The sequence below is a fragment of the Chrysemys picta genome, chromosome 7 (genome assembly GCF_011386835.1).
Source record: "Chrysemys picta bellii isolate R12L10 chromosome 7, ASM1138683v2, whole genome shotgun sequence".
In the NCBI taxonomy this organism is placed as follows: domain Eukaryota; kingdom Metazoa; phylum Chordata; order Testudines; family Emydidae; genus Chrysemys; species Chrysemys picta.
In genome coordinates this window covers 60,834,926-60,852,035 of record NC_088797.1, presented here as the reverse complement: position 1 = coordinate 60,852,035, position 17,110 = coordinate 60,834,926, and the positions used below count along the sequence as shown (strand labels likewise).

The 17,110-nt window shown below is 44.2% G+C and overlaps 1 protein-coding gene across 9 annotated transcripts in view; it reads right to left on the bottom strand.

The window, feature by feature from the left end:
* Positions 1–17,110, bottom strand: part of MAPK8 (mitogen-activated protein kinase 8) — a 138,688-nt gene that overhangs the window by 91,989 nt on the left and 29,589 nt on the right. The window lies entirely within an intron of this gene.

The window sequence follows — 17,110 nt, the reverse complement described above, 5'->3', positions numbered from 1 at the left end:
ATAAAAACTCCACAGCCCGCCTATGCTGCAACAACTGTTTTTCTGCATATAAAAGCCAGGGCTGGCATTAGGGGGTAGTAAGCAGGGCAACTGCCTGGAGCCCCACGCCATAGCGGGCCCCGTGAAGCTAAGTTGCTCAGCCTTTGGCTTCAGCCTTGGGCGGTGGGGCTCGGGGCCCCAGGCTACAGCCCCATGCAGTAGGACTTTGGCTTTCTGCCCTGGGCTCCAGCAAGTCAAATGCCGACCCTGCTTGGCGGCCCCCCCAGGGGGCCCCAGACCCCTGGTTTAGAACCACTGAGCTAAACAATGGCGCTCAGGGGTGTCAGTTTTTCACACCCCTAAGCTGATGTAAAATTTTAAACATAGACCAGGGCTGAATCGCAAGAAGTGGTTTTGGCAATACAGTAGGTGGGACTCTGGTTCAGTATTAATTCAGACACAAATGAGATGTAAAACAGAAAGTCTTGTCCACACGTGATCACAGAAGATCCGATGGACCTTTTTTTCACCGGTAGGAGTTTTAAGCTCTAGTGTCCTGACCAAATCCCAACTCTGGTAATTGCATATCTTCCTAACTTCCCCCACAGTTGCAAATTGGTATAGGAGTCTTCTACACTTCCCGTCTTCAATTTCTATGGACAGCCAGCATTTGGAGTACTCTAAACCTCAGCTTTTACCATCTAAAAGTTTCTGGCTCTTATTTGTGCAGAAGTTCTTGAATATATGAAGTGAAAAACAAAGGTTCAAAGGTTCACTTGTTTAGGGTTCAATGTTTGTCACTGGTTTCTGCTGACAATTAGTTATCTGCCATTCATCTCCCCCACCCTGCTGATCTCCTCCATGTTTTCTAACAGGGCGGAGGAAGACCTTAAAAACAATTCATAGCTGTGAGGGCAGTGACATCTGGACTTCTGTTGATAATGCCAATGTTGCTGCAAGCTTGCTCCTAACACCACAGCTGGCTTCTTTGCAGAGCAGCGGTGGTCTCCCGCCACAAGGAGGTGCACTTCAACAGCAGGAGAAGCAGCACAGTCTAGTAGTGTACTAACAGAAAGGCATTTCTATATCTCGCCCCTGGCACTGACACTAACTCACTCAGCAGCCTTAGGCTACTATATATATAAAGAAATAATTGACTGATATGTCCTTCCATCAGTGGAAAGTGCCCTGATTTTTTTTGCTGGCCATCCACTGGTACGAGTTACCCCAATTCCCTGCAGGGATGCGCTTCAATCAGTGTTAGCTCAATTGATTTGTGTGCCAGTGTGGCCACATCCCGCTACCATAACATATTCAAAGCCAACAGCCCCACCATTGCTGTCTCACAGAGAAACAGTTACTGTAGAAGTGTCTTGTCTGGTCACCTTTCAGCATTCCACTGACCAAGTGTCAATTTGGCTGGAAGTTGCTACCCTCCCCCCAGTCAAACCGTACTAAACAATGTACAGAGTTCACTTGGAAGTTATTTTAAGAGTCAGGTACTTTTATATGCAGACCACTACTCCTCCATACTGACATAGCAAGTGTCACTTATCCTTTCTGCCTTAGTTTCCCCATAACTGAAATTGAGATAAGTACAGTGGTTGCCTTTAACAACTGTTGAATTGCCATAGATAAGTATAGTGAGACAACATTAATTAGTTATCAGAAAGAATCACAGAAATACACAATGAACACTGACATAATTTGATCTAAAGCAATGAAAACTTAAGGAGTGACTACTGTATTCCCTTTTAAAAATTAAGTTAATATTTGTAAAGCTTCCAATGGCCGGGAACACCCCATTTTATTTGAGAAGTTGCCTTTGAAAACCTTTAAGACATGCTGCCAACTATGCATGTATTCCAATAAGAGCAGTGGTTATTCACTTCTGCTGCAGGAGGCTATAGATGGTTGAATAATTCCCCATCCCATTTTTATATTCCCAGATAATTAAAGTTGAGTGTATGTCTCAATAACTTGAGGATAAAATAACATTACATGGACACAGAATTTCTTACATTTATAACACTTGTTTTCAGTTACCAATTACGGAAGTTAAGGCTAACCTTAAAAGAAACTCAAACATGTTAAGATATGGAAATGCATAGTAAGGGCATCGGAGCAACCTTGTCCCTGCCCTGCAGTGATATCATTTCGCAACTCATACAGTTATAATTAATGCCTATTCATGGGTGGGCCCACATTAGAATTATTTTCTCCTGATGTCAATATAGGATGCCTGGGTGCCTTATGTTAGGAAATTGAGCATTAAAGCTAACAAAGGAAATCCAAAGTTTATAATACTTCTTTTGGGGAGAATTACAACAGCCATGTAATGTTTTATACCTTAAATTACTGATGCATTCTCTCAACTTTAACTCTATCTTAACATAATTTGCATCTGGGATAAATAATCAATAATCACTCCTACTCTCTAAGCCTTTCACTTCCATCTCTACTAGATACCAAAAAGCAATACATACCACCACTTTACCCAACTTGCTCTCTAATGCAAAACCTAATGTGATGTTTGCCACCATGGCATCGTTATCTCTGCTTGTATCTTATACCTATTGCCCCTATCCTATGTTTGTTTTGTCTTTACATTGTAAGCTCTTAGGGGCCAGAACTGTGACGAAGTGGGAATGTTCTTAATGTTTTCTCTAAATACTGTGTGGGTGCCTCAGTTTCCTCTATGCATTTCTTAAGTATCTAGGTGGTGGGATAAGGGTGTGTGATGGTTGCAGAGCCCTAGAGGGCAGGGGCGTGCAAGGGTCTGCACAGAGAATGGCTGACACCCTGTCTCCTGGCAACTGACAGCATGAGCCCCTCCCCTTCAAAGGTGCCAACTGAAGGTGTTGGAGAACAAAGATCAGGTGACCTCCTGGCCCGAGAGAGAGACAAAGGGAGAGGAGGGGCTGGAGAAAAATGGAGCTGGCTGGGAAAATGGAGGGGAGGCCAGACAGACCTCCTGGCCTCCCCTTGTCCCCCAAGATGGACCTGACTAAGGGGGTCCTGTTGTCTGTACCTGCAAGACCTGTCTTGGACTGTGTTCCTGTCATCTAAATAAACCTTCTGTTTTACTGGCTGGCTGAGAGTCATGGTGTATCGCAGGAAGCTGGGGGTGCAGGGCCTTGACTCCCCCAACTCCATGACAAGGACCCTACTAGTCTATGTTTGTACAGTGCCTACCACAATAAGGCCCCATTCTTGGATGATCCTTGGGCAGTGGACACTAATGTAATACATATGACTAAGAACTTAGCTTAATTACAACCCAATATTTTCAAAATGTCTCCTATGCATTAATTTTCAGTGAGCTTTAATTATATGGAAAGAATTTATTGCATATTTGGTCCCAATTTGTCGCCATAAAAGAAATGCTAATTTAAAGGATCCATTTTAAGTTAAAATTAACTCAAACTAATCAACAGAGTAACTTGTAAGTTCTCAAAAAAATCATTCTGTAGCCATAAAACAAGTTCTATAATTTTGGCAAGAATATGCTATATTTTCATAAATAAAACAAAGATTCAGCCTCAAGTACAAGACTCAACTCACCTTAAACTATAGAGACCAGTGCCTCCATAAAAAAAATACACACTCAATTAAGGGCTTGTCTATACGAACAATTAGACAATGGTAAATGCGACTCACTCAGGTGCATTAACAAATTGTTCGTGTGCACCCTCCTGCTGTGCATTAACAAATTGTTAATGCACAGCAGGAAGGTGCACACAAACAGTTAGAACACAGTAGGCTAGTGTAGGGTAGATTCATACGGCGCAATTGTTTGTATAGACAAGCCCTAAGTTAGGGTTACAAAAATAATTCAGTGACCCTGCCCCAAGCTCCAAGGATGATGTTACATTTTGAGTGAATACCCAAAAAAATCCTTTCCCCCCACCCACCTAAAAATAGCCACTTCAGGGATCAAACATAGCCAGAGGTGGTTGTATTTAATTTGTGGATGAAGTGATCCCTATACTATAAATGGCTGTCCTAACTTGTAGAGTTAAAGCTAGTTGTTGGTGAAATGATTTGAAACCCATGTATAATGGGTACTACAGAAGTCAGGACTTCTGAAGACAGAAAAGTCCTGTAAACAACTTGAAAGTCAAGATGGCACTATTCCATTATTTTTATTTTTATTTTTTAATAGAAACAATAATTTGGTTCTTAGAAAGCGAGTTGACTGGTCACATGGTGCCAGCTCTTATTCCTAGCTTCTATGCTCCACCAGACGGACAGACAATATGCGTGTATATATATCTCCTCAATATTTATTCCACTCTATATGCATCCGAAGAAGTGAGCTGTAGTCCACGAAAGCTTATGCTCTAATAAATTTGTTAGTCTCTTAGGCCTGGTCTACACTAGGCGTTTATGTCGAAGTTAGCGCCGTTACATTGAATTAACCCTGCACCCGTCCACACCGCGAAGCTATTTAGTTCGACATAGAGGTCTCTTTAATTCGACTTCTGTACTCCTCCCCGACGAGGGGAGTAGCGCTAAATTCGACATGGCCATGTCGAGTTAGGCTAGGTGTGGATGGAAATCGACGCTAATAGCTCCGGGAGCTATCCCACAGTGCACCACTCTGTTGACGCTCTGGACATCAGTACGAGCTCGGATGCTCTGACCAGCCACACAGGAAAAGCCCCGGGAAAATTTGAATTTGAATTCCTTTTCCTGTCTGGCCAGTTTGAATCTCATTTCCTGTCTGGACATCGTGGCGAGCTCAGCAGCACTGGCAACAATGCAGAGCTCTCCAGCAGTGATGGCCGTGCAATCTCAGAATAGAAAGAGGGCCCCAGCATGGACTGATCGGGAAGTCTTGGATCTGATTGCTATGTGGGGCGATGAGTCCGTGCTTTCCGAGCTGCGCTCCAAGAAACGGAATGCAAAGATCTACGAGAAGATCTCTAAAGACATGTCAGAGAGAGGATACAGCCGGGATGCAACGCAGTGCCACGTGAAAATCAAGGAGCTGAGACAAGGCTTCTCATGATTAGTTTGCCCTAGGCGCTTAACGGTTCAGTCCTGGGCAGTGCAACTATTGAAAAAAAATCTAACAGTGTCCGGTTTTGCATGATTGTCCTGCCCAAGCCGCTCTACTGTTTAGTCACTGCTAGTGCAGCTAGAGTAAAATGCGGTCTATATGTCCGGGGATGGAGCAGAAATCCTCCTGGGACATCTCGATGAAGCTCTCCTGGAGGTAATTGGAAAGCCGTTGCATCAGGTTCCTGGGGAGAGCGGCCTTATTGGGTCCTCCGTAGTATGACACGTTGCCGCTCCACGAGACAATCAAGTACTCGGGAATCATTGCTCTGCACAGCAGGGCGGCATACGGCCCTGGTCTTTGGAGGCTTTCCCGAAGCATTCTTTCTTTCTCGCTGTCGGAGATCCTCATGAGGGTGATGTCGCTTATGGTGACCTGCTTTGAATTAGGTAGGGGAATGTTAGTGTTGGGACTGCTTGCCCGTTCCTTTACAGAGATGTAACCGCTGGTTTGCAGCCACGCGGTGGAGGCAGGAGAGGGGCAGCCTACAGGGATCATTCCCGGGGACAGCTGCGAGGGGGTGGGACAGGGGCAGAGTTCCTGCTTGCCGGATTGCTGGCAGCAGGGACTGACATTGCTTTCAATGTGAAATGAGTACATTGCTAATATTAAAGTTTTAAGCTGCCACAAGTCTACGGCTTACCATGTCTACCTGCTACAGAAATTCCGGTGTCCTGCCCCGCTTCTCAAATGTGCTGTGCAAGATCCCAGGCACTGAATGCGAAGGCCGAGAATTCGACCTTGTGCTGAGTGCGCATGTGATAGGTGCTGTGCATGGTCTTGTTCACAGAGAAAGACTATGTTCTTTGTTCACAACTACATTTATCTTTCTGAGGAATTCACTCCCTTTTTCCCATTCCCACAGCCACATCTGCGACTGTCTCACAACCTAGCCTGGCATCACACTCCCAGAGGCTAGCGCAGATTAGGCGTAGGAAGAAGAGGACACGGGAGGACATGTTCTCGGAGCTTATGGCCTGCTCCCGAGCCCAGGCAGCACAGCAGACCCAGTGGCGGGAGAACTTGTCCCAAATGCACCAAGCAAACATGGATCGGGAGGAGAGGTGGCGGCAGGAAGACCAGCAGGCGACTCAAACGCTGCTTGGACTACTGAGGGATCAAACGGACACGCTCCGGCGCCTTGTGGATGTTCTGCAGGAACGGAGGCAGGAGGACAGAGCCCCGCTGCAGTCAATCTCTAACCGCCCTCCCCCGCCACCCAGTCCCATACCCCCCTCACCCAAAGTGCAAAGAAGGAGGGGCGGCAGAGTCCGTGCTAACTCTCACTCCACCCCTGCAGAGAGCTCTAGTAGTAGAAGGCTCTCATTCCCCAAAATTTGACAAGTTCTTTCCTTCCCGCCTGACACAAGCCCCCGTCCAAGTTTCACCTCCCAGTTCCATGTGTAGTTGATAATAAAAAATTCGTTTCTGTTAATTACTGTTTCCATCATGTTCTTTTGGAGGAGGGGGGGAAGGGGGTTGGTAATTGGACAGGACAGTCACCTTTGGCAGGGTACATAGGCGGGGGCAGGTACAGCAGCAGGGCACATACACAGTGCAGTGACTAGTTACCCTGGTCAGTCTGGGAGGTGGTTTTCATGTTATGTGGTGGGGGGTGGGTTGCTCTGTGACTTTGTGGCGGGGGAGGGCAGTTACAGATCACAGAGCCACGCAGCAGGGGATCTGTAACCGTCCTCCCCCTGCCACAAAGTCACATAGCCCCCCCATACACACAGTCCCGATCAGGAGGGGTGACAGGCTCCGTTGAAACAAGCAGCCCACCACAGCAGAGCCTCTCAATCCTTGAGTTTAGAAGCTTCATTTGCGTCACTACACTACACCCGCTCCCCACCACAGTCTGCGTCCCAGTTTTAAAACATTCCCGCGAAAACAGTAATAAAGACAACGGTGTTCATTAACAAAGTAGAAGTGATTTTATTTCTAAACGTGTGTTGGAAGGGGGTGAAGGGGGTATGTAACTGGAGAGGATAGTCAACATTAACTGGGTAAAGAAACGGGGGCAGGTTCAGTTTCTCTGTACACAAACTTAAAAGTCACAGGTTACCCTGCTCACTCAGGAACCTAGCTTTCAAAGCCTCCCGGATGCACAGCGCGTCCCGCTGGTCTCTTCTAATCGCCCAGCTGTCTGGCTGGGCATAATCAGAAGCCAGGCTATTTGCCTCAACCTCCCACCCCGCCATAAAGGTCTCCCTCTTGCTCTCACAGAGATTGTGGAGCACACAGCAAGCTGCTATAACAATGGGGATATTGGTTTCGCTGAGATCACAGCGAGTCAGTAAGCTTCTCCATCTCCCCTTGAGACAGCCAAAAGCACACTCCACCACCATTCTGCACTTGCTCAGCCGGTAGTTGAAGAGTTCTTTTTCACTGTCCAGGGCACCAGTATAGGGCTTCATGAGCCAGGGCATTAGCGGGTAGGCTGGGTCCCCGAGGATGACTATAGGCATCTCCACATCCCCAACAGTTATTTTGTGGTCTGGGAAGTAAATACCTTGCTGCAGCCGTCTAAACAGACCAGAGTTCCTGAAAGCACGAGCGTCATGAACCTTGCCCGGCCACCCGACGTAGATGTTCATAAAACGTCCCCTGTGGTCCACCAGTGCTTGCAGCACCATGGAAAAGTAGCCCTTTCTGTTAATGTACTGGCTGGCCTGGTGGTCCGGTGCCAGGATAGGGATGTGAGTTCCATCTATGGCCCACCGCAGTTTGGGAATCCCATCGCTGCGAAGCCATCTATGATCGCCTCCACGTTTCCCAGGGTCACTACCTTTGGCAGCAGTACATCAACGATTGCCTTGGCTACTTGCATCACAACAACCCCCACGGTAGATTTGCCCACACCAAAGCGGTTCATGACTGACCGGTAGCTGTCTGGCGTTGCAAGCTTCCAGAGGGCTATGGCCACTCGCTTCTGGACAGTCAGGGCTGCTCGCATCCGGGTGTCATTGCGCTTCAGGGCAGGGGACAGCAACTCACAAAGTTCAAGGAAAGTTCCCTTCCGCATGCGAAAGTTTCGCAGCCACTGGGATTCATCCCAGACCTGCAGCACTATGCGGTCCCACCACTCAGTGCTTGTTTCCCGGGCCCAGAATCGCCGTTCCACGGCATCAACATGACCCATTGCCACCGTGATGTCCTCGGCGCTGGGTCCCGTGCTTTCTGAGAGGTCTGTGCTACTCTCAGACTTCAGGCCCTCACCGCGGTGCCGTAGCCTCCTCGCCTGACTTATCTGCATCTGCCTCAGGGAAAGGTGGATGATAAGCTGCGAGGCGTTGAGAGCGGCCACAACTGCAGCGATGGTCGCAGCAGGTTCCATGCTCGCAGTGCTGTGGCGTCCGCGCTGTCACTGACTAGAAAAGTGCGCGAACTGATTTCCCGCCGGCGCTTTCAGGGAGGGAGGGCGGGAGTGATGGACGGATGACGACAGTTACCCAAAAGCACCCTCGAGACATTTTTGTTACCCAGAAGGCATTGGCGGCTCCACCCAGAATTCCAATGGGCAGCAGGGACTGCGGGAACTGTGGGATAGCTGCCCACAGTGCACCGCTTCCAATGTCGACGCTCTCCCCGTTACTGTGGACTCACAAAGTCGAATTACTGTCCTTAGTGTGGACACACACGTTCGACTTTGCAATATCGATTCCAAAAATTCGATTTAAGTAAAACCGAACTACTCTCGTAGTGTAGACATACCCTAAGGTGCCACAGGTACTCCTATACTTTCCTAGTATTATTTATCTCTGAGAGTGATTACTGTAACATTCACAGGAATGTTATGCAATCCATCAGGAAGGGAGGTGGGTCCATGAACTGACAAATGGGAGACGTTGTGTCCACAAGCCACTCTCTCCCCTATGAAAGAGTTTGAGGACTCTTTCTTTGGAAACATTAGGCTTACCCAAATCCAACACTGCAGGCAGGAAGTAAATTTCCCAGTCAAGCAGTATGCTTTCCAGGAGATAGAGCTAGGAAGTCCTTGTCTGCATTGCAGCAAGGCATGTGAATATGCACTACAAATTCCCCCCCCCCTATAATAATGGACTCTTCCCACAGTTAAAAATAGTACAGCAATCTTGCTGTTACCTAGGTTAGATCTTGATGAAAAACAAAATTTGCATTTCTCTTCTATCAATTCAAACTGGGAGCAGACCCCTTATACGCTGTGACACCTAGAAGCATTCAATAATTTGTTTTCCTCTAGTTAGCCTGCACTTCTTGACTATGAGTCATTATCCCTGACCTCACTGTATTAGACACATTATTCAGACTCTGGTCCAAGATTACAGACATAATGTTTTACTATTTGTAACTGTTAATCAAAAAAATCAAAAGATTCATAGAAAAAAATGCTATAATTAATTCCTACCATTCAATTTCCTGCCCCGCCCCTTCAGCTGAAACTTACCTATCTAGCCTACACAGTACTAAGATCTTAAATGTTTTCACTGTAACAAAAACTTCAGTATAGAAAAATAAATTTATTTCATGCATATATACACAAGAAGAATCTGTAGTTATTGGTATTATTTAAAGAAAAAGCTATACCTTAAACATTTTAACTATTATATCAGTAGGGCTGCACATACATAAAGGTATTCAAGAGCCAACAAGTTTTACATTATATTTTAATACTGATCTATGAAGAAAAATGTTGCATTTTTTTAGTGTCATGCCATGAAGAGGCATCTTGATTTTCATCTGCACCTGAATTTATTACGGAATAGCTCTCTAGGGTAAATAAAGTGAGGAGGTCAGGCAATGTGAGAATTTCCCTGGTGAGGGTTGTAAAACATGCTTTCCAGTATACATCTATGTGCTGCAGTTCTATAGTACTTTTACAAAAATAAACAAAAACAAACTATGGGTTGGAGCAGAGCTGGGGGAGGAAGGGAAAAGAGGTTATAAGCCCTGAAAAATAGGGATTTAGAGTGCAAGTACTCCCATCATCAGAACATCTTTTGTGCTATGCTGTAAATTTTATGTTTTAAAATGAAAGACTTCAGGCTCAAAGAAAGTGGAAATCTGTTTCCTTCTAAACTGCGGCAGGTAGCCACATCCAGGGATTTGTTATAAATGAAATGTAGTCCGCCTTGCCAATTTTATCTTCTATATTTCACAAATACTTTTTGAGCACACCAAATTTTTACAGAACTAGAAGACATGATCCATGAGGAAGAAAACCTGCAGTTTACTAGTAAACATACGGAACAACAGTTCAAGTAAGGTCTACTCTGCACTAAAAGTTTTGCTGGCATAACTATGCTATGTCAGCTATGAATATGGGGGGCAGGAGGAAAGGAACCGCACCCCGATACAACTCAGCTAGGCTGGCAAAAGCCCCAGTGTACATGTAGTCATAGCAACAAAAAAGTGCTTTTGCCAGTATAGCTTATTTTATTTGTGAAAATGAAATAACCTGCATCTCCACTAGAAGGGTTTGATGGTATACCTATGCAGGTATAGCCATACCAGCAAACCCTTTTTAGTGCAAACAAGGCCTAAGGGAGATTATGGAAACCTCACTCCTGAGACCATGGTAGGAAGGATTTAATGGAGCTGTGTTTTAAGGAAAGCTTTGGCTATTTTGGAAAGTGGGAGGGGAGAAGAAGAGGAGACAAGGAGGTGGGAAATTTGCAAAGTGAAGGCAGCATGATAAAAGTCATGAAAGAGGGAAATTAGATTAAGAGAGCACTCAGATTCATAAACTTTTAAGGCCCAAAAGGACTATTATGGTCACCCAGTCTGACCTGTATCAAGACCATAATTTCTTGTTGAGCTACTGCATAATCAAGAGTGGCTGTCTTTCCAAAGATTTCAAATGATTGTGAATTCACCACATCCCTAGGCAAGTTGTTCCAATAGTAAATTGCCCTCACTGTTAAAAATGTTCACCTTATTTCAACTCTGAATTGGTTTGACTTCAAATTCAAGCTGCTGTATCTTGTTATGCCTTTGGTAGATCTACCATCAGAAATCTCCCCATTTAGGAACTTATAGAGTGATTAAGTCTCTTCTTAGCCCTCCCTCTCTTGCATAAGACAATCAACTGAATTTCTTATCTCTCTCACTCCAGGAGGGTTTCCATATCTCAAATCACTCTTACAGCTCTTTTCCGAAGCCTTTTCGATTTGGCAAGATCCTCTGAAATGTGAACACCAGAACTGGACACAGTGAAGAGTAGTATACTTATTCACTACACCAATACGGACTTGGACTCTAAATACATTCTATGGGTGGCGTACTCGAGATCACTTATCCACTGACATTTTAAAAACTCCTATACCCCAATCTGGATCTATGCTGGATATGTACTATGTGTGTATCCTGTGAACCTTGTAACTGATACTTGTAATCCCTCATAACTCAAGCCTGACCTCAGATGTACAGTACCTTCCCTCTTAACTTGTGTAAATTTGATTTTAAACATTAGTTTTAATAAATATATATTTAAACACTGGAATAAATTGCCTAGGGAGGTTGTGGAATCTCCATCTCTGGAGATATTTAAGAGTAAGTTAGATAAATGTCTATCAGGAATGGTCTAGACAGTATTTGGTCCTGCCATGCGGGCAGGGGACTGGACTCGATGACCTCTCGAGGTCCCTTCCAGTCCTAAAATCTATGAATCTATAAGCATTGCACTGGGAAGCTCATGTTTAGTGGTTTCTACCATGACCCTTTAAGTCCTTTTCACCATTACTGCTTTCCAGTATACAGTCCCCTATTCTGTACATGTAACATATATTCTTTGGTTCTAGATGTACAACCTTGCATTTGGCTGTATTAAAGTGCACACTGTCTAAATGAGCCCAGACTACCAAGCAGCCCAGATTGGTCTGCACAACCGGTGAAGTGGTAAATATGACAGGTCAATTTGTGAGTCATCTGCAAACTTTACCGGTGATAATATAAATTTCTTCCAGATATTGATCAAGATATTTAACAGCATTGGTGCAAGAAAAGATGTCTGTAGGACCCAATCAGAAACTGCCATTCGTTGATTATTCCCCATTTACAGTTACTTTGAGATCTACCAGTCACCCAGTTTTTAATCCATTCAGTACATACTACATTAATTTTGTATAGTGCTAGTGTCTTTTTTTTTTTTAAATCAGAACTTCACTTGTTTAGATTTAAAATAAAGAGATGCCTATCCAAGGCTTTAGGCACCTTAACATCACTGACCCAATAAAATCCCAGCAGAATTAGTTATTTCAACAGGAGCTCAACACCTACAGAAACTCCTTTCCACCCCTTCATTGTTGCGGGAAACATGCCTTCACCCTCTCCAAAACCCTAACCAACTTTTGCAGCATGCCCAAAAGTCACCAAATCTAGGCTCTTCAGACCAGAGGAGCGAGCGAGCGTGCCAGAGTCTCAAGAAATGTCCTGCAATCCTTCCCATCTCTTTTACAATGAGGGGAATTCAGCTCAGCCACCCTGATGACCATAGCTGTGGCAGTATGGCACAGGGAGAGAGGCAATTCCTCATGCAGGCCAGCCCCAGGCTACTTAGGACTATGTGACATAACAAACACTTTAAATTCTACCCAGAGACTGATGGGCAGCCAGTGCAGATCCCAGCACACTGGGTCACATGCGCCCAGAAAGATGCTCTGCTCAATAAGTGGACTGCTGCATTCTGTATCATTTGCAGTCTCTGAATGATTTTTAGGTGCACCCCATATTGCAATAGTCTAATATTGAGGTAACAGACATGGATAACAGTGGCACAGTCTGCATCCAAAAGGAAAGGTTACGATCTCCCAGCCAGATGCAAATAATAAAAAAAGATGATTGAGCCAGTGCTGTAATATGACCAGTTTGGGGTTTAGAAACTCCCCTAAATTGTGAATCCTGTTAATTAATGTCTGATATTAGTCATCCCTTCAGCTGCTTCCCAACCCACCATCATTATCTCAGTCTTGCCCGGGGTTGAACTTCTTGTATGATACTAAGTCAAACATCTTACAGAAGTTTAAGTATTATGTCAACCAAATTTGTAATCTCATGAAAAAGTACCAAGTTTGACAAGACCTAACTGCCATAAAACCATTTTGACAGGCAACAGTTACATTGCCATCCTTTAATTCTTTACTGACTGTACCATGTCAGCCTTCTCATTATTTATGTCAATCTAACTGGCCTACACAGTTACCAGAGTCTTAATATTTTTAAAGGGCAAATGTGAATATAATTTTTTTCAACTCCTCTGGAAATTTCTCAGTGTTCCAAGAGCTCTTAAAAACCAACATCCATGGTTCCGAGAGCTCCTCGGCCAATTATTTTAAGAGTCTTGGTAGCAAGTCATCACTGCCTGCAGATTTGAGAGTGTTTTACTTTAGTAATTGCCATTTAAAAGCGTCCTACTTCCTGTCAAAATGGAAAGCATTTAGTCATCACTGTAAAATATGAATACATCATCCTGCTTCTTTCCAAATACTGAACAGAAATATTCACTGAACACTTCATCATTACTGACAATTTTAGCATCCTCATTTAATAATTGATCTATACCATTGCACTCAGGGGCATAGGGAGGAGTGGTAGGCTGGAGTGAGATTAAAAAGGGCCTTTGCAGTGAAAACAAAGGAATTTGATGTGGTGGGGAACAGGCACAAGGCACAGGAAGGCAGCAAGAGGGTCAGCAGTGCAGGACAAAACTACTAAAAGAATGTCAGGTTTCAGAGTAGCAGCCGTGTTAGTCTGTATCCGCAAAAAGAAGAACAGGAGTATTTGTGGCACCTTAGAGACTAACAAATTTATTAGAGCATAAGCTTTCGTGGACTACAGCCCAAGAAGAAGTGGGCTGTAGTCCATGAAAGCTTATGCTCTAATAAATTTGTTAGTCTCTAAGGTGCCACAAGTACTCCTGTTCTTCTTTTTACTAAAAGAATATCTACTGGCTAGGGGAGGAGCTGGAGAAGAAGTCGTCAAGGCATGGTTTTAGCAGCAGACTTACAAAAGCCTGGATGTAAGGAGAGAAGAGGGGAGCATAATGATGGCAACACAGATTTAAAACCTGAGAAGATGGGAAAGCTGTCAACAAGGACAGGGACTGAGGGACACAGAAGCACTCAATGTTAGACTAAGTTGATGGCTGCCATTGGAGAGGAAGGGTTAATGCAATAAATTAGGACTTGGGAGACCTGGATTCTATCCCCTGCTCTGCTCCAGATTTCCTGCATGATGTGACCTTGGGCAAGTTATTTAGCTTCTCTGTACAATACGGATCGTTACACTCCCTGTCCCCTACCTCACAGGGATACTGAGAGAACAAACATTAAAAGATTGTGAGGCACTATGGTGATAGGGGGGAAGAGCATATAAGTATTTAAGATAGATAGTGACAAGTGCAGAAAGACAGTTGGAGACATGAAATTGGTGAGAGCAACAGTTCTGGGAGCAATCCACACGAGTGGTAGTTGAAACTGCAAAAGCAAGTGACGTAGCTTACAAGGAAGAAGAGGAGGAGTCCAAAAGCAGGACCCTGAGGGTCATCAACAGATGTAATTATACGTGTGGTGCGGCTGGAAGATGAGAAGCCCCCGCAAAAGATGTTTATAGAACAATCAAGCAAGTTAGGAGGAGAACCAGCAGATGTCTTTACCAACCTCACCCATTAAAAGGATAGCGGCCACCACCTATTCTCACCCCTTTCTACAGGCCCAAATTAAAACAAGTATAATGAACAAATGTGCCATGTACTGTGCTCTTTAAAGAAATAAAGCAACAAATTCAAACTCTGGCAGAATTCAGGAAAGACTGAACTTCTGAGCTGAGACTGATCCAACGAGGATACCTTGCAGCTGCCGAAGGGGATCAAATGCTGAAGGTGGGCAGCAAGAACATGGTTATTAGTTAAGTGTCCATGTGTCACAAGACATGGATCCTGCCCAGAAGAGTTTATATTGCAAGTGCATGTCTATATGGCAGGTCAGGGAGCAGCAAGCTGGGGTGTAAATCTACAGCGCTCTAGCATGCCGCATGCTAATTGCCCATGTGGACCCTGCTGCTGAATACTGAAAGTCCCCTAGTATGCTTAGACCTACTGCTGTAGGTTTAACTCAGAATGACTTTTCCAGCCAATAATGTGGAGGAAGCAACCGACACCGCAGAGCACGTATCGGCTCTTTTGCTCCAACAATACCAGCTTCCCCTTTGTCTTTCTCCCACTCCCATTTTTGGGCCTTCGTCATGCTATTATTCCACTCCATGCCCAAATATAGAAGAGCCAAGATTATACAACTTAACTTGACCATATTTTCAGAAGTGCTATGAACCCACAGTTCCCACTGATCAGTCATATAGGCACATCAGGAAAGCATTCAGACAGCTAATTACTATACTTTCAAGGAGACCCGTTACAAACAGAACACTTTATTACAAATACCACAATTCAAATACAACCAAAGTTACTAGATCAGACTTCATATCTTTCCCCACACTCATCTCTAATGTTACATTTAGATTTCAGAAATTAACAAAAATATTCCCACCAGTGCTATTGCCACTAAACTGGTATCAACACCAGAGGCTTATCTGTGCTAGGGACTCCCTCCAGTGGCCAGACCCGTTCTAACAACCATATCATTAGACTTACTTTCAGGAGATCTGACAAACTCAACAGTAAAAATACTTCCAGCCACAAGAAGCCTGTCTTCACCAGGGCTCCCACTGGTTTAGCTGAAATGGCAGGAGTGCTAGTAGAATTTTTTGGATAAATTTCCTCACCACAGGCAATGTTTGGAGTTGTTGCATTTCCGATGAAATTGCAATAGGTTCATATATTCCACAGATGGAATCTTGTTTGAGAAACACATGCTTTCACTAAAACATCGCCACATTTAAGTTCAGTTCCACACTACCATTCAATGGTATTTTTTGTGGTCATCACATCAGTTAGGCGCTCCATCAACTAGAAACACTTCTGTACCTGCACACTTAAGTCTCTTTTACAGTGAATTTTATTTATATTGAACATTAAACTTCCTCTCATAATATGTTGTAGTCGCTTTCTGCATCCATTCCACACATGTAACGATAAAGAAATGGTGTAAGCCCTGTGTGAGAAGAGAGCTCACAAAAGATTTTATAACAGGACAGGACAGGACAAAAGATTTTATAAGCTCTTCTGCTCTCTTTCAACACTACAGACAGTGGCATGGAAGCTTCAAAGGCTTGAAACTGCAAGCTGGCTAAAAGCATATATTTTAAAGCTATTTAAAAATGAGGCAAGAGAATGTTCCCACTACAGACATGAAAACACATTCAGCTAGAAAAGTGGCAATTTCAAGGGTGGTGAAATGTATGCTACATATGAAATAGTCTTAGAAGCTTCTCCTTGGTCTAGCATTCATACCTTTACTAGACACCATCAAATGGACATCTGTGATTCCCCTGATGCTGTGCTTGATCAGCTAGTGCTCTAGTCTGTGGGGGCCTCGTTCTCAATATCCTTAATTGCAATTAATTTTAGTTATATGGTTGGCCACGCCTAGGGTTAGTTGTAGGAAAATAAACTTTCACACTCTCAAGTAGCCTGAGCCGAGATACAAGATAAGCAACTGGATGGACAGGAGGGCATCTTGAAGAGGAAGTGAGGTTTAGTAGACATTCAGTTCTCAGATTTCATGTCCTCTAATCAAGTCTCACCTCAGGAATGAGCATGGAGAGGCATAGTCAGAGAACAAGAACTAGGTAGGTGGTAGAGCACTTGCTCTTTGGGGCAAGGAAGGATCATCTCTTTATAGTGTGTTTGTACAGAGTCCACCACAGTGGGACTCCTAGTCTATAATTGGAGCCCCTAGGAGTTACCACAATACCACTGAATGACAGCAGCAAGAATATTTGTGCTGGAAAAGTCACTTCCAGGGAAGTTAGGAAACTTAGAAGGGCAGAAAACAATCATCCTTTTAAAATAGAACTTTGGGGAGGGGGAGAGAGGGAAAAGAAGAGATGATCAGGACAGATGAAGAGGCATAATTGAAAAGGTCATTTTAAAAACTGTATGAACAGTTTTTAATAAGGTACTGAGATATCAAT